Source organism: Panthera leo, chromosome D3 (genome assembly GCF_018350215.1).
Source record: "Panthera leo isolate Ple1 chromosome D3, P.leo_Ple1_pat1.1, whole genome shotgun sequence".
In the NCBI taxonomy this organism is placed as follows: Eukaryota; Metazoa; Chordata; class Mammalia; order Carnivora; family Felidae; genus Panthera; species Panthera leo.
In genome coordinates, this window is record NC_056690.1 from 32,208,353 (window position 1) to 32,235,078 (window position 26,726).

Consider the following 26,726-nt stretch of genomic DNA (forward strand, 5'->3'; position numbering starts at 1 on the left):
GAGAGAGAGACAATGTCTCACAATTGGTTCTACTATCATACATGGTTCTCAAAATCAGCTTTCTACAAACCTACCATCACAGTATAGGCGGGAATATATGCCTCTACAAATATTCCTCACTGCACTTTGACTCATGTTTGCACTTCTTCTTCCTTCACAATAGAGGGCAGTTACTCTTCTTTTGTTCCCATTCTCACATCTTAATGGGGCTTGTTGTCTTGGGACCTGAGAAAGGAAATTGAGTTTTCTGCTAATGCGATCACTACCCCAGGGCCTGCTTATCTGGGACAGCTGCCATGCAATGCTATATAGTCAAAGAGAGATAAAGGAAAATTTTTGCAGGTCACTTTGAAAAAGTAGTTTGTGATGGCTGTGGGACGTTCCTCAGCCCTTTGGGTTCCAACATTCTAGGTGAGGAGTTAGTTCTCACTCTGACATCTGAAAAAACTGCATTTAAAGAAAAAAATTTTTTTAAGTTTATTTATTTTTTACATTTATTTATTTTTGAGAGACAGAGTGAGACAAAGTGAGAATGGGGGGAGAGGCAGAGAGAGAGGGAGACACAGGGTCGGAAGCAGGCTCTAGGCTCTGAGCAGTCAGCACAGAGCCGGGCGCGGGGCTCGAACCCACAGACCATGAGATCGTGACCTGAGTCGAAGTCGGACGCTCAACCGACTGAGCCACCCAGGTGCCCCTATTCATTTATTTTGAGAGAGACAGCGTGAGTGGCAGAGGGGCAAGAGAGGGGGAGACAGAGAATCCCAAGCAGGCTCTGAACTGTCATCACGGAAGAGCCTGACGTGGGGCTCAAACCCACGAAACCCTGAGATCCATGACCCGAGCTGAAACTAAGAGTTGGACACTTAACTGACTGAGCAACCCAGGTGCTCCAAGAAAAAAAACATTTTTAAGTAATCTCTATCCCCAATGTGGACTCAAACTCATGACCCCGAGATCAAGAACTGCATGCTGAACCAGCCAAGTGCCCCTAAATAATCGCATTTTGAACAGTGCCCCCCAGATATGCCCACATCTTAATCCCCGGGACCCATGAATAGGTTACTTCACATGGTAAAGAAACTGGGCATATGTGATTAAGTTAAGGGTCAGGAGACAGAGATGACCCTGGATTACGTGGGTGGGATGCAGGAGGACCAGCGTCACAGGAAAAGGTGATGTGATGGGAAAAGGATTCAAGCCAAAGAATGCGGACAGTCTCTAGAGGCTGCAAGGGGCAAGGGACATGTCCCTTCTGGAGCTTCCAGGAGGAGCATAGCCCAGATTTTAGCCTCTTAAGGCTCATTTTGAGCCTACTGACATCAAGAACAGCAAGAGATGTAAACTCAGGTTGTTTTAAGCTACTAAACTTGTTGTCATTTGTTATAGCGGCAGTAGGAACACATATACACAGCAAGCACAGGGTTCTTGATTATCACATAGGCTTCTTCCCTCACCAAGGAATTTGGCCTGGTGCTGAGGGCCTCAACCTATGCTTCATATTGGAATCACATGGCAAAACTTTTTTTTTTTTTAATGTTTACTTATTTTTGAGAGAGATAGAGTGTGAGTGGGGGAGATGCAGAGAGAGAGGGAGACAGAATCCAAAGCAGGCTCCAGGCTCTGAGCTCTCAGCACAGAGCCCAATGTGGGGCTTGAGCTCATGAACTGTGAGATAATGACCTGAGCCAAAGTTGGACACTTAACCAACTGGGCCACCCAGACGCCCCATGTGGCAACCTTTTGAAGCTCCTTTTACCCAGGATACACCCCAGAATAATTGAATCAGAATCTCTGGGAGTAGCACCCAATCAGCATTATTATTATTATTATTATTATTATTATTATTATTAGAGAAATAGTCCACATGACAATAAATGTCCATATCTTAGGTGTTCAGTTCAAAGAGTTTCCACAGTTGTATATACCTATGTAACCACTGCCCAAAATAATATACAAGACATTTCTACTGCAAGAGAAAGTTACATGCCCCTTTGCAGTGAATTCTGACCACCCTCCACCTCCAATAGGGAACCACTTTGTGACTTCTATTACTATAGGTGACTTTTGCCAGAACTTGCCTGGGTCTGGCTTCTTCAAAATAACGTTTTTGATATTCATCCATGTGCTTGTATATTACTTTTTATTGCTGATTAGTATTTGGTTATATGAATATATTGTAATTTATCCATTTGGAGGCTGTTGGATTTTACTGTTGTTTACAGTTGTGGGTTGTTATGAGTAAGGCTACGTAGTGATTTTAAAACATGGCAACAAAATTTTTGCCACTCCTTCATCGAAAATGGTCTTCTTACCTCTTGCTGCTAAAGCTGTGTAGGCTTGTGACTGCTTCAACTAGTAGGGAATAGTGTAAAAGACACTGTTCTGGACTGAACTGTGGCCCTAAAAGTCCTATGTTGAACCCTAACCCCCCAGTATGACTAAATTTGGAGATGGGGCCTGTAGGGAGCAATTAAGGTTAAATAAGGTCAAAAGACCAAGACCCTAACCTGATAGGGCTGGTGTCCCTGTAAAAACAGGAAAAGAGGAGGCACCTGGGTAGCTCAGTTGGTGAAGTGTCTCACTGTGGCTCAGGTCATGATCTCACATGGTTCTCACACAGGTACGTGAGTTTGAGCCCTGCATCAGGCTCTGTGCTGACAGCTCAGAGCCTGGAACCTGCTTCAGATTCTGTGTCTCCCTCTCTTTCTGCCCCTCCCCTGCTCACTCTGTCTCTGCCTCTCTCTGTCTCTGCCTCTCTCTCAAATATAAATAAACATTTAAAAAAATAAAAAAAAAAAAAAGGAAAAGAGGCCAGGGTTCTCTCTCCCTGCATACACACAGAAGAAAGGCCATGTGAGGACACAGTGAGAAGGTGGCCATCTGCAAGCCAGGAAGAGAGGCCTAACCAAACACCAACCCTTAATCTTAGACTTTCCAGCCTCCAGAACTATGAGAAAATAAATGTCTCTTGTTTAAGCCTGCGGTATTTGGCAACGCTAGGGTTATGGCAACCCTAGCAGACTAATATAAACTTTACATTATTTCTGAGGCTATAATATAAAAGGCCATGCAACTCCCCAAAGCTGGGAAGTTCTCTGGAAATACCTGCCTTAGAGCCCTGAGCTGCCGTGGAAGAAGTCTGACTACCCTGAGCTCACCATGCTAAAAGGCTATTGTCGACACTGTTGCTGAAAGTCCCAGCTAAGTCCAGACTTCAACCATCCCAGCCCAGAGGTGAGATATGAGTGAACAAGCCATCTGGAAATGGCCATGGTGGGGCAGAAAGAAGCTTCTCTACTGTGTCCTTCCTCAGTCCTGACCGTAGATTCTGAGTATGAAAAATGGTGGTTGTATGCCATTAACTTTGGGGTGGTTTTTTAGTCATACTGGATAACTGGAATGATGCTACAATGAGCATTCTTGGAGAAGTCTTTTTTGGGAAACCATTCATTTCTGTCCATTTCTGTCATTATGTCAGATAGAATTGCTAGGTTGAAGAGTAAATGTGTTTTTTTACTTTATTTCCACATTTTGCCAAAGCTCTTCGATGTGGTTGTATTAGTTTACACACCCAATCAACGGCTACACATGAGAGTTTCAGTTGCTCTACATATTTGCCAACATTTGGTTTTTTTCTTTTTGATGGTAGCCACTCTGGTGGGTGTGAAAGGGCATCTCATGGTCATCTTATTTTCAATCCTTTTGTTACGAATGATGTTGAACACCTTTCCATGTGCTTTTTGGCCATTCATGTGTCTACTTTTGTAAAGCATCTGTTCAAGTCTTTTGACTATTTTTAGACACTAGATTGTTTGTCTTTTTATTATTCATTTGTGAGAATTCTTTGTATATTCTGGATATAATGCTTTTGTCAGATAAATAAACCATGAACAGTTTTTCCTAGTCTATGTGACCTTAGTGTGATTCCAAGATGCAACCAAGGTCGAGACCACTGACTAGTACTTATTTCCTTTTTTTCTTTGGAGGGCAAAATTGGGTTCACCATGCAGGGTTTGGAATCAGCACTGCCTGGTGTTGACGTGGCTTAAACAGTTGCCTGCCACATGAACTTTGGTGAGTCATGTTAAAAGAGAAAATGAGGCACATTAAAATTTTCAGCAGTTTGTACATGAATCTAAATGTGGCAGCACCAAGCCAATGGGGGTATGAGTGCTCCACAGGAGGAGCCAAAGGAAAGGTTTTTACAGAGAAGACACTGAAGCAAAGCAAGGAAACGATTTGATTGGCTGAAGCTTAAGAGGTGGCCCTATTTGAGAAAGCCAGTTGTCTGTCTGTGATTGGTTTTTCTGAAGTTTCATTCTCTCGGATCAGAGTACATTGACACAGGCTTTGGTTTTGGTTTCTTTATTTGGGCTGCCAAGGCGTTAGAGTTACCCCAGTCTAATGGCCTCTGTTTAATCACTTTACCAGTCACTTCATAGCTTGTGTACCTCATTTTCTTACCTCTAAAGTAGAGTTATTAATAGAACCATGAAGAGTCCAATAACTAAAGGAGATCAAATGCAGAACCATTAATATGGTAACTGACACCGCATGCATGGATTATGGCATCTTCAGGACACTATCAGCCTTTCCTTTTAAAATTTCTCATACTCAGGGGGTGCCTGGCTGGCTCAGTCAGAAGAGCTTGTGACTTCTGATCTGGGGGTTGTGAGTTCAAGCCCCACCCTGGTTGTAGAGATTACTTAAAAAAAATCTTTAAAAAATTGAAATAAAATTTCTCATACTTATATTCAATATTCTATTTTAGGCAAGTTTTTCAAGTCACCAGTAAATACTGTGCCCTGTATAAAAGACCAGTGTGGGAGGAGGGGATGGCTATAATATTCTACATATATAAGGAACACCTCAAAAATAATATCTCCACTGTGTATTTGTTTTGTTAACTCCTTGTCCTTCAGATTGTCCCCGGTTAATAAGGGAAGGGAATAGGAGGAAGGAGATGTAGGGAGAGCAGTGTTGGCTGGCAGTAACACAGAGTCTAGCATTGCAGGTTTTCCAAATGCAGTTTCAAGACTGAGATTGGCACTGGATATGTCAACTATTCAGTAGTACTAAACCAGCTCACTCTCATACCTGTTTTGGGGGGTATTGAGGCTCGTGTCTGCATGGCAACTGTTTAAACCTGTGACAACACACAGATCTAGCTAATAGATCAACACAGGAATTGAATCCATGTTTGAGGTAACTCATTTTTATGTTATTTTATTACGAATTTTTTAAAATTAAAATTCAATTTAATTTCCCCCAGTTTTATTGAGATATAATTGACATATAACATTGTACAAGTTTGAGGTATACAACATAATGATTTGGTATATATGTTGTGAAATGGTCCCAATAAGTTTAGTTAACATTGAATCCACATTAAAAGCAGCATGGCCTTATTATCATGGTGCTTTGGTCAGAGTGATGTACGGTTTACAAGTGCTTTTACATATTTATGTTAGATAAACTTATCACAATCTTGTGAGGAAGGAGTGGAAAGGACAATCATCCCCAGTTTGTGGATAAAGAAGCTTAGCCTCAGAGACCACACAGTTGGAAAAACTTAGGGCTGTCACAAGAAGTCAAATTTTCCAAGTCTAGGGGCACCTGGTTGGCTCAGTTGGTTAAGTATCTGACTTCAGCTCAGGTCATGATCTTGCGGTTCGTGGGTTCAGGCCCCTGGTCAGGCTCCGTGCTGACAGCTCAGAGCCCGGAGCCTGCTTCAGATTCTGTGTCTCCCTCTCTCTCTGCACCTTCCCACTCAAGCTCTGTCTGCCTGTCTGTCTGTCTCTCTCTCTCTCAAAAATAAAACATTAAAAAAAATATTAAAAAAAAAATTCCAAGTCCAAGCCCAGGGCCTTACACCTACACAGGAGCTTGTCAAACTTGAATCTACATACCCTGGAGGGTCTGTTAAAATGCAGATTTTGACTCAGTAGGTCTGGTGGGGGCCAAGTTTTTATATTTTGGATGGATGAGCATCCAGGTGATACTGATACTGACCCATGGGCCACACTCTGAATGGCCAAGGGCTACATCACACTGTTTTAGTGAATCAACTAGCCACAGGGCTCCATTTTCAGTAGTCATCATCATGCACTGCTGACCTCTGAACAAAAATCATGTAGAAGTTGGCTTTCTGCCAGGTACACACTCCAAGGGTAAGCCTCACTAATCAGCCAAACTAATTAGTTTTCTGTAGACTGCTCCTCCTTTCCCAGGATCAAGTAGGGGAAAACAGCAGAAGAAACTGCAGGTGATAAGAAGGTTGTAGTGCCAGAAAACATCTTATCCTAACCTTTGTCAAGAGCTCTGGCAGTGAGTAGGCCTGATTCCCAACTGGAGGAAATAAGAAATGATGGAGAAAATGTGTTTTCTGGCATGGAGTAGGGTACTGTCATGGCCTGTAGATTACATTATTCTGGAATCTACCTTCAAATGTGTAAACATGTGTATTGGTGTCACAACACACAAAATTGACAAAAAGATGCAAAGTAAAAAGGCATTAGGTTTCTCTAAAAGCAAAGGACACAGAAACGTTTCCACACTGAAAAGTCTACACAGAGGAAGAAATAATGTGGCGTACTCCCAGCTGGATGTGACGGTTCTCCTCAGAATCCTCCTGGGGACATGCTATTGCCAGCTAAAACCCCCTCGCAGAAGACAATGTTGTCAGGAATGGGAAGCACACCCTTGGATGCTCTGAGGGGGTCTTACCCCCTCTTCACCCCTCCTGACCACTCCCAGAGACTGTGCCTGCCAGCTGCAGATGTGCAGAAGAATCCAGCTCTTCCTGCCTGTCACTGCTGGCCAGGGGAGGCAGAGACCAACTCCCAGCTACCTGGCAGGACCTCAACCAGATCCTGGGACCCCCTGAGGGCCTGTCCCACCAGTGTGTGTCAGTGGGCTGTGTGTGTGTGTCCTTGTCTTTTTTATTTTATTTTATTTTATTTTATTTTATTTTATTTTATTTTATTTGAGAGAGAGAGAGAGCATGAGCAGAGGAGAGGGGCAGATGGGGAGAAAGTGAGAGGGAGGGAGAGAGAGAGAGAGAGAGAGAGAGAGAGAGAAAGAGAGAGAGTAGGCTCCATGCCCAGTGTGGAGCCCTGCATCGGGCTCTGGGATCATGACCTGAGTCGAAATCGAGAGTCAGCCCCTCAACTGACTGAGCCATCCAGATGCCCCCTTGTCTCTTTTTTGTCTCCTTTCTCTGTCCTTTCTTTTTTCTTCTGCCATCTTCCTTGAGGCTCTTCCAACCTTGTTATTTGTCCAAATTAGAACACTGCTCTCACATTTCTTTCCCAAGGCTATGTCCTCTGAAGTGTTCTGGTACTCTGTTGTACCTAGAAACGTCGTCTGGGGGCCAGGCAAATGGAGGGCTAAGGAGGCATGTTGCAGGTTCGAGCAGGGTTGACCATTAGCTGGGAAGCCCCAGTTCAGCCTGGTGATGCACATCTGTTCTGTTTGTCAGTGCCCTTGCTGTCCTGGCCCTTCCATGTTTTTAATATCTCCTCTAGGCTGGGGATGCAGAAGTGCAAGCAGCCTCTGTGTAGAACCAGGGATGTCGCACTGAGCACAGGTTTGCAGGCAATACTGAAACCCAGGATGCACCTGCAGCTGGTGCCCTGCTCCCCATCTGCCTCCCTGTGCCTGTTTCTATGCTGCAGGGACAGGCTCTGTGTGGAGCAGAGAGACGGGAGCAGATGGAGAGCCAGGATGGCTAGACTGAGCTAATTTAATGTCTCAGTTTGTGGAGAGAGTTAGGAATCTGGGCTTCTTTCCCTCAGGCCCAACCTTACAGCAGGGAGGCCGTTGCTTATTCAGTCCCCTGAGGTTTTCCTGCGTCAAGATGCTCCTGACTATGACAAGGATAATACTGGGCCATCAGAGAATAACTTGCCAGGCAATTATTAAGTGTTTTCCGAAAGTGATGTTGCTTTGCTAAATGTTTTAAAATAAATTGAATGTGAAGTTCCACTTAGAGATGAAGAGGAGCATATCATTTAGTTTCATTTAATAATGCTTTAGGTGATGGTAAGAGGGGCAAGTAAATTCAAATTAAGTCATTGGTTTTCATGCTTATGAACTAGAATGCCAACCAAAATAAATGACAGATATTTTTCTGAGTAAATTCTAATTCTTAGAAAATTGCATGAAAAATACATATTGGCCACTATATGTGATGAATGGATATGCTGACATTGTTATTTATAAAGTCCTTGTAGAGTGCAGGCCTTTGCAATGAATTACCATATAGTCATTTTTCTCCAGTGATGTGGGAGAACGTAATGGATTCTTCTGCACAGCATCTATTTCTGCCGGTTAGTGGCTGTTCTGCCTGGTGATGGATGTTTTCCAGGCAACTGATAGAACTTGCTAATAATAACTCAATATCCATTGAATAATCTGCAATAGCAATGAAATTCAATTCAAAAATAAACCTCAGTCTACATGTATTTTTGTGATTCATCCATTGGCATATTGATTCCACTTCTCACATTACATCAAGAGTGTTTTTTAATGTGGGAGCCCTATTTATACTATGGGTAGAAGATAGGAGTGAGAAGGAATATTTTTCTCCTCCATGGACGTTTACTTCCAGATAAGAGGTTTGGAATCAGGAACTCCCACCTAGAAACAATTTTCCCATCCCTGGGAAACATGAAGGCAATTTCTGCTGAAGTTTTTCATTACTCATAGTACCTACATTGTAGTTTTGTCCAGAAGGTATGATTAATACATTTGGCAAGTGTATTTGTTCAAATCATAAATGAATGAAAGTCAACTTTGTATATTATTTCATGCTAAATTTTTTTTTTGCACTCATATATGTAAACAATTTATACAGTTTCTGACTGTAGGACAGTGACTTCAAGACTAATGGAAAGTCCTGCATCATACCAAAGCTAATCCTGGGATTCTCATGAGCTAAACAAGCCTTCTTGAGCTATCTATGGCCTAGGATTTAACTGAGCTGCCACCTCCTTTACTTTTGCATACTCACCCGTTCTCTGCACATTACAGAAGACCAGGAACAAACTTCAGCTCCAGTTCAATAGCTGCCAGACACCTCTGGTCTTCTCCACATGCTTGTCTCTGGTTCCAGGTGCCTCTGCAGGGATCAGCTGCACATGGTTCCAGCTGAGCTCCTGCAGATGCACCCTTATAGCACTTTGCCCTTGTCTGTCCCTCTTGCATCTTGCCCAGGGCTCTCAGTTGATAAGGAGGCGTGGAAAGAGTGCTCACACATGCACAGAAGTGCATGGGGCATTGGAAGCATGGGGCGTTAACTCCCTGTAAGGTAAAGTTCCATCCAACAGGATACAGGAACTGGTGAATATTTGCTTCCCCTGGCTGTTCCTACAGTCAGCTGTACAGTAGCTCCTAGGACTGTCCCACAGACCATGCCTGCACTCAGCAGTGCCACCTCAAAAACCATGATCTCAGACTGACTCCTCTTCCTCCTGTTTGGTTCCTCTGGGCCTATACTACTATTTGTCAGAAGTGCAGTCCTTAATAAAAGAAAGGACTTAGCCTTTGCCCTAGGGTCTATTTTTTGGACCTTCCAGACAAAAAGGAATACATTCCCTTGACTGAGGCTTACTTCCCCATTTTCAAAATGGTGTGATAAATGCATACCTCATAAGGTTACTTTGAAGATTAAATACAGATAACTTAGATGACAGTATTTTGTGGAGTGTAACGCTATTGCAAGTAATTATTTCCCCTGCCATTTCTCTTCTTCAGGCCCGATTTTGAATAGCACCATCTGTTGGGTTTCCTAGTACTTACTTATGTCCTAAGCCACATGGAAAAGAATTCTCCTCCACTTGCCTTTGACCTCTGTGTCTCTGCAACTTTCTTTGTTTGTTGTCCTACTTGGCTGCTCCACTAACAACTAAATCAATAGGTCTACCAGCAACCTCGTGCATTGTACTTGCTGTCATTGGTGTACATATATTCATGTTGTAAAATATTTGGGACCTCTCTCTTCGTTGAAGCCTCTGATCTTCCAGAAGCCTTCCTAATTACTGAGCTCCATTCTGACATCCATATGAAGTGAGGAGATTTCATTTTATTTCCAAACTACTTATGGGATGAAGTGAGATTTGGTATACCAGCAAATAACCAAACTAATTCAAAAGCGATACCTTTATTATTACACTGGAACTGAAAAATAGTACTGCTTGCTGTAAATGAAATCTGGTATACAGTGAATTTGTTTTTACCACATTTAATATACATATCCATCAGATTTCTTTGTTGCAATCTCAAACATGGGGAAGATTTATTGGAGAGATATTGGGGCTCACAGAATGAACAGGAGGCTGGAGGATATGACTTAGAAAATAGGTGGGAACCTACAGAACTTTGGACGCAACAGAAACTGTAGCAAAGATCACACCATAGGAGTGGTCTGATCCACACAAAGCAGCTTTGGCTGTGTATCATACAATGTGGAGGCAAAGCCTGGAAAGATAGCACATGTCTATTAATCAGGGTTATGCTGCAGTCACACTTTAACTCTGCAATATCCGTGGATGAATACTACAGTATATATTTTTTGCTTATTCAGTCTTCCTCGGCTCTCCAGGACAGCTCTTTCCCATGTAGGGACTCAGGAATTCCATCCACTTACATCCCGTGGCTCTGTCACATCAATACACGGCTTCCAGGCAACCTCAGCAAGACAAGAGAAAGCTGGAGGGCCCTACGGGGACTTTTCACTGCTTCAGTCTGCAACTGACACACATCACTTTCTTTCATGGCCCATTGGACAGAATTGGTCCACTGGTTAACTACAAGGTTGCCAGGAAGTACAGTCACCAGAAGTCAGTGGGCACTATTAATGTCTACCACCACGTGATTTTTCCTATTCCTGAAGTGTTCCCCTAACACCCCTTCTTCTACCAAACTTCCTTATTCCCTTTATATGATTCAGTCTTGACACCTTGTCCTTTGTGAAGTTTTCCTAGCTATATGGACAGAGGTGCCAGCCGCACACTCCTGGGTGCTCCCAGAAGCCTTGGTGCACATCTCTACTGTGGCCCAAAGCACAGCATGTGGTTTTTAATTTGCAACCTAAGTCTCAACTTGGCTCATTCTTTCTTTCAGATGTAAATAAAATATAGCTCCAACAAAGACCCCTTTTAGGATGGCTGATACATCTAACCTGGAAGCTTCCTACATGTCTCAGTGTTCCCCAGAAGCAAACATTTCTTCTAGTCACCTTATTTCCAAGTTTCTCGCTCCATTGGATTCTCAACCTCTCTTACACCCACTCCTTTGGTGTGTTCCTTTTGCTATGTTGATTAAATCATAACACTTTTTCTTTGATTTCCCTAAAATAAATACACACAAAGCATTTAAACGAGTGTCAAAGTTTAATGAAGGTTTGGAGTTATGGAGGACATTTACATCATAGAAATACCACTTAAAATTGAATAGTGGACCTGTTCTTTGTCGAACCTTCACATGAACAGTTTAAATAGCAACAGAAATTGCCATATAAACACAAAGGAAGTGACCTAGAAATGAGATCATTTGTTCTTTTTGTTGTAAATGTAATAAACACTCCTCATTTAAAAATTCAAACAATGAAGGCAAAGGTAAATAGTTCTTTAGCACTTTCTCCTCTACCATTTCTACTCTCCAGAAATAGCCAGAATTGTTTTTTATGTATCCTCCCAGAAATTTGTTATGCATATACAAACATTATTTCCAAAAATTGGCTCCTATTATAAATAAGATTATTTTGTGATTTGCTTTTTTCACTCATCATTTTATCTTGGCCCTCTTTATATACATGTATATAGGTGTGCATGTGTGTGTGTATATATATATATATATATATATATATATATATATAATATGCTGCTATACGGGTTTCATTTTATAAATTTGCATATGCATTCATTCATTCAATAAACATTTAGTGAGCATTTACTATGTGACAGGCTTTTTAACCAGTCTCCTATTGATGGACATTTAGTTCCAGTTTGTTGCTATTACACACAGGGCAGCAAAGTAGATTACTGTGAAATTGCTGGGTCAAAGAGCATGTAAACCGTAAGTGATAGCACTGACAGATTATCAGTTCACAACTTCCCCAACAGCATCCTCATGTCACCAGACAATACTGGGATATTATCAAGTTTTTTATTTTTCCCCATGGGATAAATAACAATGGCCTTATTGCTTAACTCTACATATCTCTATTTGTAAGTGAGATTGTACAACTCTCCACATTTGTTAAAGAACTCTTTTCTCTTATAAATCTGGCATTCTGTCACCAGAAATTTTTTTCTGGTTCCTTACTGCCCACTTACAACTTCCACCATACTGATGGCCTCTTTGGGTCTTCCCCAACCTTCTCTCCTTTCTCTAGTTGCTCTACTCTACCTCAAAATTCCTTCGGGGCACCTGGGTGGAGCAGTCAGTTGAGTGTCTGACTTTGGCTCAGGTCAGGATCTCGCAGTTTGTGAGTTCGAGCCCCACGTCAGGCTCTGTTCTGACAGCTCAGAGCCTGGAGCCTGTTTCAGATTCTGCGTCTCTTCCCTGCCCCTTCCCCACTCATGCTCTGTCTCTCTCTGTCTCTCAAAAATGAATAAATGTTAAAAAAAAATTTTTTTAATTCCTTTCAAGGGGTAGGGGTTAACAATTCTGAAACTGCTACACTTATATTGAACAATTTAGTAAATGCATGATATATGGGGGTAAACAGGTTTCTCACCATTGACATAGGAGGTCACAGATAAGAAAAAGAGAAAAGCTACAATGATCCATATGATAATGAATTAGAGTTGGAGACACCAGTATGAACTCCTTGTTAGTTTAATATAGGTACAAATGGTTACACATAGAAATATTTCTAGATATTAGCAAACAGACATATATTTCCTTGTTCTGTCACGTGGGGGCAACAACTGCCCAGTAGCAATAAGCACATATAGTACGCACATCTTGGTTTCTAGTATCAGTTTAAAGGACACAATAGCTAAGTGAAAGAACTCCCATGGCCAACACTGGAACAATTTGAGCAACTAAGCAAATAAAGTAGTATTAGATTATAACCCAAAGTATAAAATCCATGCATTTAAACCAATATTAATAAACAATTGGGGGCACCTGGGTGGCTCAGTCTGTTAAGCATTTCTTTTTTAATGCTTATTTATTTTTGAGAGAGATTGAGAGAGAGAGCACCAAACGGGGTAAGGGCAGAGAGAGAAGGGAACAGAGGATCCTGAGCAGGCTCTGTGCTGACAGCAGAGAGCCGACGTGGGGCTTGAACTCACAAACTGTGAGATTACGACCTGAGCGGAAGTCAGATGCTTAACCAACAGAGCCACCCAGGTGCCCCAAGCACCTGACTCTTGATTATGGCTCAGATTATGATCCCATGGTCATGAGATCAAGCCCAATGAGATTCTCTCTCCCTCTGCCCCTCCCCCACTCATGCTCACTCTCTCACTCTCTCTCAAAACAAACAAACAAAAATAAACTATTGAAAAATAAATGAGAAAGAATAGACAGCCCTCCCATGCAGAATTCCACATAATGTATGTAGGTGAAGGTGGAGCATCACTTTCCAATCCTTAACTGTGGGCTGTACATGGTGACTTCTTTAAAGAGTACGTATATCCAGGAGGAAAAAGAGTAATTAAATAGCAGAAAACCCTGACAAACAGGGCCTCAGCCAGGTGATCAAAGTCAACATCAACAATGATAAGTCACGTTGACAGCATGTTGCCTTGTTATGATGTGATGAGACGGTCTCTGTGGTCTTCCCTCCCCACCCAACACATAACCCCAGTCTACTCATGAGAAATATGTCAGATAAACCTCCAGAGGGATATTCTACAGAATACCTGATAAGTATCCCTCAAAACTGTTAAGATCATCAAAAGCACATAAACTCTGAGAAATTTTCACAGCCAAGGAACCTAAGGAGACATGAGGACCAAATGGAATGTAGTTTCCTGGATAGGAAAAATGATAATAGATAAAAGTTGTTATTTAAAAAAAGATACAATAGGCCCAAAATGGAATCGCTTGTGCTAAACCCCACATCAGCAAACCAAGACTTAATATCTGACCTAATTACAGTTTCAACCTTTCCCAGGAATGTAACCTGTAAGCAGTCAATCTGGAATCACTTGATCAGTACTAGTGAGGTAACCCATCTGACAGACCATTTTTGACCCCCAAAGAAACATGAGGTAATCTTCTTCCTTGCCCCTGCCCCCTTCTGTCTATAGTAGTCTCCATTTTGTTCAGCTCTTCTGAGCTCCTTTCTGTCTTCGAGGTGGGACAGTGCCTGATTCGTAAATCACTGAATAAAGCCAATAAGATTTTCAGAGTTCACTCAGTTGAATTTTTTTTTTAATGAAACTAAAGAAATCTGAGTAAAGTATGGACCCTAATAATAATGGGTCAATATTGGCTCATTAGTTGTGACAAATGCACAATACAAATGTAGGATATTGATAATAGAGGAAAAGCTGGGTATGTGGTACGTGGGAACTTTTTGCACTATCCTCCCAATTATTTTGCAAATCTAAAACTATTCTAAAATTAAAGTTTTGTTTGTGAAATTCCTGTTCACTTCTTAGAGAGACCATCTAACTACTTTGTTCTCCTCCCTCCTGTAGACCATGTGTTTAGGTCTCACTGTTACCCAAAGACTTCTTGGTGTTACTGTAACCAAACTAACAAGAGTTTGCTTGTTGGTGAGTCACAGATAGAAATTACACTACGTTGAGCTGTCCCATAAAGAAAACTTTATTTGCAGCAAATAAGGAGATCAAAGGCAATGATTTCCAAAGCTCTGACTCCCTCAGAGAGAGTGAATGGGTTCCTTTTATTTAGAATTAGGATGAATATTTAGATAGGGAAACCTTGTCACCTTATGTAAGGGTGGGCATAGATCACGCATGCACCTGAAGGAAACATGCCTATACATACACAGTATATTATGTAACTGAGGCTGAGGTTCCTCCTTGGGTGAAGAATTTAATATTATAAATTGGTCAGTCCATGGTCCACACAGGCATGAGTCGGGGGTTGAATTCAAATTGGTCTGGGTGGTCTGGGCCACCAGAGCTCTTCATGTGGGCAGTTGTTATTGTTTGAGGAGTAGTTTCAGTTTCCACCACCGGAAGTTATGCCCTTTGGGTCTTTTGCCTGAGTTAAGAGATAAACTAGAAAAAGAGTTTAAGGAAAAATGTGGGACAAAGGTCAGTGGGTATAAGCAGCCAGGCGCTAAAGGGCTGGTCTTGGGGTCTAGCTGGTGACACTATCTGTCAAAATAACTTGTTACTCCGTGGGGCGCCTGGGTGGATCAGTCATTTAAGCATCCAACCTCAGCTGAGGTCATGATCTCACAGTTGAGAGATCAAGCCCCATGTAGGGCTCTGAGCCCAAGGCTGGCTTCAGATTATGTGTTTCCCTCTCACTGTGCCCCTCCCTTGCTCACACTCTTTCTCTCTCTAAAAAATAAATAAACATTAAAAAAATTTTTTTTTTAATTTTTTAATGTTTATTTATTTTTGAGAGACAGAGACATGGCACGAGTGGGGGAGGGGCAGAGAGAGGGAGGAAGACACAGAATATGAAGCAGGCTCCAGGCTCTGAGCTAACAGCACATAGCCTGACACAGGGCTCCAACTCACAAACTGTGAGATCATGACCTGAGCCAAAGTCAGATGCTCAGCCAACTGAGCCACCCAGGCGCCCCGAAAAAAATTTTTTTTTAAATAACTTGTTCTTCCACCTTGTTGCATCCATTTATGTATCTCTAGGAGTTTGAGATCTGGCTGTTACATGTTGGCCCTTTCTGGGTCTCAGTTGGCTTTCCTGCAAAATAAAGCAACTGGACCATCTATTTTCTCATTCTAAAGATTTATGATCCTCCTGAATTTCCATTCTATTATTTGCCAGTTGTTTCTACATTGATCTGTAGTTTCTCCTCATGTTGTTTCATATGTGTTTGATTTACTTGATGCCAGACCATCCGCAATTTAAGAGAAAGACAAGGCTTTTATTTATCTTCTTTCCACAAAAGAGAATAGAATGCTAGCAATTTAGCAGTTTTCAATAACAATATTGCTGTGCATATGCAAATGTAATTGAATGGACCACTTGTCTGAACAGTGGGAACGACTTCTGTTACTTCTCTGCGCTTGGACATGGGTTTGCATTGACCCGGCCCCACCATGACCTCATCTATCACTTTTGAGGGATGAGTGAAGATATGAGTATGGACATTGGACCATTAGGGCAGTAAAACGATAAATTTGATTGAGTAAGGTGCTTTAATCCAAGTAGGCATGCCAAATGTTTGATAAATATGTTTAAAATATTTTATAAATATTTGATATGAATGTATGAAATATTTGGTAAACATTTGATTGAAATATTTGATAAATGTTTTAAATAGTTGATAAATATTTCACCAAACACCTGGAAGTTTGTTCTCGACTACAGTTGAAATATCCCACCTGTTTTCTAGACTGTGTGATGTTTCTTGAGATCTCATTTTAGGTCCCTATTACTTTTTGAGTTACTCAGACCCTACTGTAGCTAAAAGAACAGTTTATATTTCCTGAATAATGAATCAGAATTTTTTAAAATTTATTTTCTAGATGTGTGTTTTTTTCAATGAATGCTTCTTTACTAAGCTGTTGACAAACTGTTTCTCATTAGAGGAAAATTTATTATAGATCTTTGAATATGATCCCAAGCTGTTTAATGCCAAACTTCATTCCTTTCCATGATGCAAACTAGTCATTAAAACAAAATATTTATATTTTCATGGAAGTGTCCCGTGGTTAAATATATTTTTCTTAAGCAGCTAAAATTTGGAATTTCACGTGCTTATAGGAGCTTTTTGGTAAATACCTGCCTATTTTGCTGTTAAAATGTTTAAGAGATTAGTCTAAAAGGGGCAAGTTGATGGTACAAATGGAGTCTCTTCCTCCTTTCCTAATCAATGCTACCCACTTGGAAAATAATAAGCTTGTTATGCATCAAGTGCCTCATGAATGTGATTTGGCAAAGTTGCTTGAGGAGTTAGTTACTTTGGATGATCTTTCTCGACAATACAAAGATCGCTGCAGCCAACAGGAAGACTCTCTGGGTGCCAATGTGGAGAGGAGAGGCAACAGAGACCACTCAAAACCATGCATATACTCTGTCCTCATTTAGCATCCACTGAGAGGGGAAATGATGGGGTTGAGGCCTCAGGATGGCAGCTGCCTCCACCCAAACATCCCTGCTCACGACACTCCTCCACTATGGTGATACTGAGGCCATGGAAAGGAAAGTGTTTTTCTTTGGTTTGCGGTTTATTCTGGCTTCATAGAGCCCCAGGCTTGTTTGTTTTTGTTTGACTTTTTACTTCTTTGCTGTTTTGCACTTTCAGAGCGCAGTTTGTGGTTTGGCAGTGAAACTTTTCTTTACGGTTCTTCTTAACATTTAGTTTGGCACAACGCTTGCAAGTGGGAATGAGGGACACAACACCTCTTTCATTATGAAGGAGTCTGAGTGATCTCAGGAGCTTTTATGAAAAGCCAGTAAATTAATAAAATAATGATTCTTTTTTCTAATAATGATTCATTAATGTAACATTTTACAAAACCATAGGCATTGTCCTTTCTCTCTATTAATAATGTGTGTGTGAATTTCCAAAACCAAGGAGTTAAAAGTTATTTATCTGAACCTAATAAATTTTACAAGCATTTATCATGCTGAAGGCTATTAACTCTTTCTCAACTGTGAGAAGTAAAGGAGATGATGCATTTTCAGAAATACCAAATAAAAGCTGTGCTGTCTAGTTAACAGTAGGTTTACAACCTATTGGAAATACATACGATCCCCCCCCCCCCCCACACACACACAATAGAGTTCCAAACCTTTAGACACTTCACTTCCTGGTTCTTCTTTCTCTCTCCATTTTGCAGGCTTATTTTCACAGGATTTCCAATGAGCCTGTGCCAAAGAACAAAGGGAGGAGGGACTGAAATTCTCTGCATCACCTCAGGGAATGTAATTTGTTCCAATCAGACTACTTTTTGGCCTTACATGGGCATAGGCGACATCCAGGTAAGGCTGTAACATCTGTACTACCCAGCCAATAAGGAACCAGGAGAGGGACTTGCACACTAGGAGATAAATTGTCCACTGTAACTGCCCTCAAGTGTGCCTGTCCATCAGACACCCACTCTTTCAAGAACATTGATTAAAGTCTCACTTCACTGTGCTCAGAGTCTCTGCATCCCTCTTTTGATTGGATTGATGGACTATTTCTCACATCAACAAAGGTATATTGGAAATATCATTGACTAGATTCAGGTTTTCTATTCATACCAAATGGCCTGCCTGAATTCAGTAAAATCAACCTTTGCTATGTATCTACATAAAGTCAAATAACTTTAACTTTTAACTCAGTCATATACTGATGGACTCTAATTCTTTTTTTTTTTAATTTCTATTGTTTTAAAATATACATAACAACATTTACCATCTTAACTGTTTTTTGATCCATCAACCTCTAGGTTATGGGCCCAGTGTGCTTCGACTGCCACACTCTGCTTGCTTATCTTAACCATTTTTAAGGTAATAATTCAGTGGTTTTAAATACATTCATATTCTTCTGCAGCTATCACCACTGTCCAACCCCATACTCTTTTCATCTTGTAAATCTGAAACTCTATACCCATTAAACAACAACTGCCCATTCTCCCCTCCTCCCCAGACCCTGGCAACCACAATTACACCTTCTGTCTTTTTTATTTTGACTGCTTAGGTATTTCATGCAAGTGGAATTATACAGTATTTGACTCTTTGTGACTGGCTTATTTCACTCAGTGTTATGTCCTCCAGATTCATCCATATTATAGCATATTGCAGAATTTCCTTCCTTAAGACTGAATAATATTACTTGTGTGAGTTTGCCACATTTTGATAATCCATTCATTGGTTGATGGGCACTTGGGGTGCTTCCATGTTTTAGTGTTGGGGATAATGCTGCTATGAATACGGGTGCACAAATACCTATTCAAGACCCTGCTTTTGATTCTTGTAAGTATATACCCAGAAGTGGAATTTCTGGGTCATATGGTAATATTATTTTTAATTTTCTGAGGAGAAACCTCCATACTGTTTCCCATAGTAGCTATACCATATTACATTGCCACCAACAGTGCAAAAGTGTTCCAATTTCTCCACATCATTGCTAATACTTGTTTTCTGTTTTTTAATATAATAACCACCCTAATGGTTTGAGATAATGTCTCATTATAGTTATGATCTGCATTTCCTTGGCGATTAGTAGTGTTATGCTTCTTTCTAATATAAGGGCAATTTTGAGTTGAGACTATCATAAAGGTATGTAAATCATAAGAGATTATAATTTCCAAGCAGAAGGAAAAAGACATTTTTTTAGTTACATGCCTGGCATGCAATGAAAAATGGGAGTTAGATATTCCATTATAAGCAAGAAAGAAATGAAAATTTCTACAAGTGTTGGATTAGATGGAGAGAGAAAGAGAAACACCAAGCAATGTGTACCAGAAACAGAATAACCTCACAGCATTGTCATAATTTCAGTCTGAGTGTTGACAGGTTCAAGAGAGTAGCAGAACTTAATGGTGGCATTGATAATGGTTTTAGTGAGTTAATTCAAATTGAGCAAAATAAATTAAGGAGAAAGGTAAAGTGTATGAGATAGCTTGAAGTAAAGCCTTTGTGCAGCTTAAAGTAGACCTTAAAAGTAAGGGCAAATACTTTGGGGGCTGGGGAGTGATCCACATAATTTTCTTTCTTGTTTAAAACTAAATTTAATTTTAAATTCCAGTATAGTTAACATACAGTGTTATATTAGTATCAGGTGTAAAATATAGTGATTCAACACTTCCATACATCACTTGGTGCTCATCACAAGTGCACCCTTTAATCCCCATCATCTATTTAACACCCTCCCCCCCCACCCCCACCCCACTTCCCCTCTGGTAACCATTAGTTTGTTCTCTATGGTTAAGAGTCTGGGTTTCTTGATTTGCCTCTCTCTCTCTTTTAACCCTTTGCTCATTTGTTTTTTTCTTAAATTCCACATATGAGTGAAATCATATGGTATTTGTCTCCCTTTGACTGACTTATTTCACTTAGCATAATACTCTGTAGTTCCATCCATGTTGTTGCAAATGGCAGGATTTCAGTCTTTTTTATGGTTGAGTAATATTCTGTTATAGATGTATAACACATCTTCTTTGTGCATCTGTCAATGAACACTTGGGCTGCTTTCATAATTTGGCTATTGTAAGTAATGTTGCTATAAATGTAGAGGTGCATATATCTTTTTGAATCAGTGTTTTTGTATTGTTTGAGTAAATACCCAGTAGTGTGATTACTGGATTGTAGGGTAGTTCTATTTTTAACTTTTTGAAGAATCTTCATACTGTTTTCCACAGAGGCTGCATCAGTTCATATTTCCACCAACAGTACAAGAGGGTTCCTTTTCCTCAATAGCCTCACTAACATTTGTTGTTTCTTGTCTTTTTTAAATTTTAGCCATTCTAACAGGTGTGAGGTGATATCTCATGGTTTTGATTTGCATTTCCCTGATGTCGAACATCTTTTCATGTGTCTATTGGCCATCTTTATGTCTCTTTTGGAGAAATGTCTGTTCATGTCTTCTGCCCACTTTTAAATTAGATTATTTGGTTTTTTTGGATCTTGAGTTTTATAAGTTCTTTATATATTTTAGATACTAACCCTTTATCAGATATGTCATTTGCAAATATCTTCTCCCATTCCGGATTCCTTTCAGTTTTGTTGATTCCTTCACTGTACAGAAGCTTCTTATTTTGATGTGGGCTCAATAATTTATTTTTGCTTCTATTTCCCTTGCCTCAGGAGACATACCTAGAAAAATGTTTCTGTGGCCCATATAAGATAAATTATTGCTTGTGCTCTCTTCCTGATTTTTATGGTTTTAGGTCTTTACCTATTTATTTAGTTAGTTAGATAACATTTATTTATTTAGAGAGAGAGAGAGGAAAAGAGTGTGCGTACATGGGGGAGGGACAGAGAGAGAGGGAGGGAGAGAGAATCCCAAGCAGCTTCCATGCTAACAGCAAAGAGCCTAATGGCAGGCTTGAACTCACAAACCGTGAGATCATGACCTAAACCGAAATCAAGAGTCCATGGCTGAACCAACTGAGCCACCCAGGTACCCTGGTCTTTAACCTATTTTGAGTATATTTTTGTGTATGGTGTAAGAAAGTGGTCCAGTTTCATTCTTTTGCATGTAGCTGACTAGTTTTCCCAACACCATTTGCTTGTCTTTTTCCCATTGGATATTCTTTCCTCCTTTGTAGAAGATTAATTGCATATAATTGAGGGTTTATTTCTGGGCTCCCTATTTGGTTCTATTGATCTATTATCTATTTTTGTGCCAGCACCATACTGTTTTGTTTACTACAGCTTTCTAGTAAAACTTGAAGTCTGGAGTTGTGATACTTCCAGCTTTGTTTTTCTTTTTCAAAGTTGCTTTGGCTATTTGGAGTCTTTTGTGGCTCCATATAAATATCAGGATGTTTTGTTCTAGTTCTGTGAAAAATGAGGTTGGTATTTTGATAGGGATTTATTAAATCTGCAGATTGCCTTGCTAATATGGACATTTTAATAATATTTGTTCTTCCAATCCATGAGTATGGAATATATTTCCATTTCTTTGTGTCATTTTCAATTTCTTTCATCAATGTTTTATAGTTTCAGAGTACAGGTCTTTCCCCTCTTTGGTTCAGTACTTCTAGGTATCTTTATTATACATAATTTTCTTTTGAAATTTTTTTTCTCACTACACTGAGACATTAAAGCTTTTTGAGAATCAAACAAAACATTCATAGGGGTATAGAATCAGACAACATCACACCTCCATGCCTCAAACTATAGTAAAATTACACAAAGAGATAAAGACCCTCACTCCAAAATAAAAAATTTAAGAGTGCAGTGCTACTGAAATTTATACCATTTTTTACTCTTCTCATTTATTTTCATCTTTTACTACAAAATCTAATTATACTTTTATATAATTCACTTTTTAAAATGTAAACAAGGATGCCTGAGTGGCTCAGTTGGTTGGGCATCCAACTCTTGATTTCTGCTCAGGTCATGATTCCAAGGTCATGGATTGAGCCCCACTGCCAAGCTCCTCATTGAATGTGGAGCCTGTTTGGGATTCTTTCTCTCTCTCTCTCTCTCTCTTTATCTGTCTCTCTCTCTTCCTCTGCCCCTCTCCTCCACTCACACTGTTTCTTTCTTTCTCAAAAATAAAATAATATTTAAAAAATAAACATGTAAATAAAAATAAAAAATAAAAATGAAAACAGTTGTTATAACAACTGTTTATTTATTTAAAGCAGCAAATAAAAATATGTGAACTTGGGGAAACTATTTATTTTCTCTGAGCCTCAGTTTTCTCATCTGTAAAATGGGTATAATAATTCCTACTATAGAATGTTGTGCCAAGGATTCAAAGAGATCATATATATAAAGTGTCAAGCATAGTGTTTGTCACAGAATGGGATCTTCTTAGATGGTAGTAATTCTAATTGTTAAATATAATTAATGACAAATATTTAAATAAAGTATAATAAAATTTTTATGTGAATGTGGATGTGCATAATCATATGTTATCTATCATAGAGCAGCATTCTCAAGTGCATGTTAAACTGGTAATTTCTTTAACTATTTTTTTAAAAAACCAGACATGCCCCAGTTACAAAATATATCTATAAAAATCAATAGCTTTCATGTATATATATATATATATATAGGGAGAGAGAGATAGACAGACAGAGATAAAGTGTTAGAAAATGCAAAAGAAAATCATTCCATTCAACATAAAAACAAAAATATAAATTATTTAGGAATAATGGTAGTAGATGTAAATATCTATATGATTATGCACATTAAATTATATTAATACATTTAAAGTAGTTAAAACAGTTCCTGACACATGGTCAGAGCTCAATAAATATTTGCTGTTAATATTAAGAAGAAAAATTATGCAGGATTTATATAAGAAGAATTCTAAAATTTCACTAAAGTGCTCTACTATACATAAGTGATTTGAAAAAAAATGGCAAGAAATACTGTTTTTCTATATGGGAAGAGTCAATACTATAAAGTCATTTTTCCCTCAGAATAATCCATATATTTAAAACAGTTTCAACAAACACCAGTAAGATGTTTGTGGGCCTCTAAATTTTATATTCAAGTACATCTAGATCAATAAAAATGATATATTTTTGCTACAATTTTTTTAGAAAAAGGGGAGATTTTGGCCCACCAGTTACTACAATGTATTACAATATATTAAATATTGTATTGCTTTCATGGGTTGAACAATGAAACAGATTAGAAAGTCTAGTAACACATATAAGCGCAATATATATAAAGATACAGTATATAAAGGGTAATACAGTATGAAACAGGGCAGAAGGTATAGTTTTTCAATATGGGGATTTTTTTTTTTTTTTTTTAAAGTAGGCTCCACACTCAGCATGGAGTCCAATGCAGGGCTTGAACTCACAACCCTGAGATCAGGACCCTGAGATCAAGACCTAAGCTGACATCAAGAGTTGGGTGCTTAATCGACTGAGCCACCCAGGCACCCCAAAGGAATACTTTTTTAATAAATGGGTTTATGCTAATGGCTATATAACACAAAAATTATATCTATACATCATACAAAAATAAATTTAAGATGAATTAAAATGTAAACATGAAGTTTAAAATTGTAAAGGTACTAGAAATTGTTTTTCATTTATTCCACAAATATTTATTGAGGTGCTACTGTGTTTTAGACACCATTCTAGACACAGGGAGACAGAACTAAATAAGACTAATGAGGTCTGTACTCTCTTAAAGTCTGTGTTCTATTGGGAGAAGACGGGCAATGAAGTAAAAAGGGTGATATTATGAGAGTTACTAGGATACTATTATACATAGGATTGTCAGGGAATAGTTTTTTGAAGAGATATTATGTGAGCTCAGAATTGAGTGATAACATATAGCTAAACACATCAGCCAAATTACATCAGAAATAAAACCAAAACAAAACAATTACAACAGGTAGCTAAATACAAGTCACTTAATATGGGTGTTGGAAGACTTAAGTCTACAAGGTGTGGTGGGGCATCTGAGTGGTTAGGTCAGTTAAGCATCCCACTGTTTTCACTCAAGTCATGATCTCACAGTTCTGGGATTGGCCCTGCTGCTGAGTCAGGCTCCGTGCTGACAGGCCTGCTTGGGACCCTCCCTCTCCTTCTTTCTCTGCTCTTCCCCTGCTTGTTCTCTCTCTCTCTCTCTCTCTCTCTCTCTCTCTCTCAAAATGAATAAATAAACTTAAAAAAAAAAAAAAGGATGTGGTAAGACAACCCAGAGATGAGCAGGAAGGGAATCCACTCCTAGTACTATGGAAGTAATACAAAGGAGGTAGTGTTACCATAACCATGGCAGGAGCTGCCAGGCAGAGCTGGAACCACAGAGAAGATGCAATCACTACTGAAGATATTTCTTCACAGAGAGGTGAGGGGAATGCCATAATCACTCCCCTCCTGCTACTGTTTAACCTCTGGTAGTGCCTTTCTTTGGTGGAACCTAGCCAAAACCTAGTAGGCAAGGGGATCTCAGGAAATGTGTTTGCAGATTTGGGTACCATGCAATGCAGACAGGATCAGTGAAGAGCATATCTGACAGCCAAAAGTTGTGAGAACTTTCCTGGCAAGTAATAACAATGCAAAGGCCAGTAAGTGGGAAGCAAAAAGAAAAACAGATCTTGGGGTGTGATAGGAAAGTAAGGAAATCAGTGTGGGTGGATGTTTGGTCAGTAAGAAAAAGTGTGGTATGAGATGCAAGAAGTAAGCAATATTCACATGTTGTAGAGAACTGTGGGTGGTGATAAGGAATTTGGATTTTAGTCCAGATAAAATAAAAACAACTGATTGATTTTGAGAAAGAGAATCTGATTTTTCATTTAAATGAGCATTCTGGTTTCTCTTTGGAGAATGGAATATAGAGGTTATCAAGAATACAGCATGGAGATGAGTTAGTAGGCTACTCCAGTAACGCACATGAGTGATGCTAACTTCAGTAGAATCACTGGAGACAGCATAGTGGATGGATTCAGAATTCGTATTGCTGATGTAGCTGTCAGAATTTGCAGAGAAGTTGGGTATGAGGAGTAAAGATAAGAATCAAGGAAATTTAAGATATCCTAAAGTCTGATTCCCGTTAGGATGTGAGAATGAAAATTCTTCCCTCTCATAATAACAAGAAAAACCTGAATAAAATAATAATCATACATTTCTATAGACCTAATAAATAGTGGGGGAAATAAGCTTCAATTAAATGAATTTAAAGAGAAAGGAAACTGTTGCACCTTGAGTTTGGATTTCTCTCTTGTCCAGCAAGAGAGAGGATGCAAAAATGAAAATGAGAGAGGCTAAGAGCCCCGAACAGGGGTTTCTCTCCATATTTATTGAGCTCTCAAGATCTTACATATTTGATGAACTTGCAGAAGAAAACGATCAGATAGTAGCCATTAACTTGTTTGTGTAAGAAGGAAAGAGTGTGGGGGGGAAGTGGGGTCTGATGTTGTGAACAAAGCACAATGATATACTGGTGCCAGATGGTAATGTTTTTTTGCATCTCTAAAGTTTAAGATTGATGGAGCATGCAGCTTTAAGGATAACAACCTATAGTCACTCTTGCTAGCTAACCTTAGACTCTTTCGCCCTGCCCTATGGCAGCTTTCTGCCCAGCCTTGTGGCGGCTTTCTGCCCTATGATTTATTTTACTTAATGACTAGACTTGGGTGCTTTCACCCTGCTGTAGTTTTCTGCCCTAAACCTTATTAACCCGTTGGTGTAAGCTAGAGAATTCTTAAACCTATTTCCCACAGGAGACCTTTACAGGTGAATAGAGTTGCACCAGCTTTCATATCTGGAGGCAAGCACGAATGGGCAGGAGTAACAAGCCTGCAATCAATTAAGACTTAAAGAGGAGGGACTGGCTAAGCCTTAGATGAAAGTGAGGATTAGCAGGATTGATTAGAATCTAGAAGTACAAAGCAAATGCCCATGCAAAAACACTTGGCTGAATAATCCCCCATCTTGCCTCCACATTTTGAAAAGGGGTAGTGGAAGAGGAGCTGGTAAGCAGAGAATAATCAAATAGTCCCGTGCATTCCTCAGAGCTTTTGGATTCTGATATCCTGATGGAATCTAATCCAAAGGTGAATCAAAAATACCTAAAGTTGCACCTGGGTGGCTCAGTCGGTTAAGTGTCCAACTTCAGCTCAGGTCATGATCTCACGGTTTGTGAGATTGAGCCCTGCCTTGGGGTCTGTGCTGACAGCTCAGAGCCTGCAGCCTGCTTCAGATTCTGTTTGCCTCTCTCTCTGCCCTTCCCCAACTGGAGCTTTGTCTCTCTCTGTCTCTCTCTCTCTCAAAAATAAATAAACATAAAAAAAAAAAAACCCTAAATAGATAAACAACAACAACAACAAAAAAAACCTAAAGTCATTGGGTGACTCAGTCAATTGAGAATCCAATTTCAGCTCAGGTCATGATCCCAGGGTGGTGGGATCAAGCCCCATGTTGGGCTCCATGCTTAGTTGGAGACTGCTTAAGATTCTCTCTCTCCCTTTC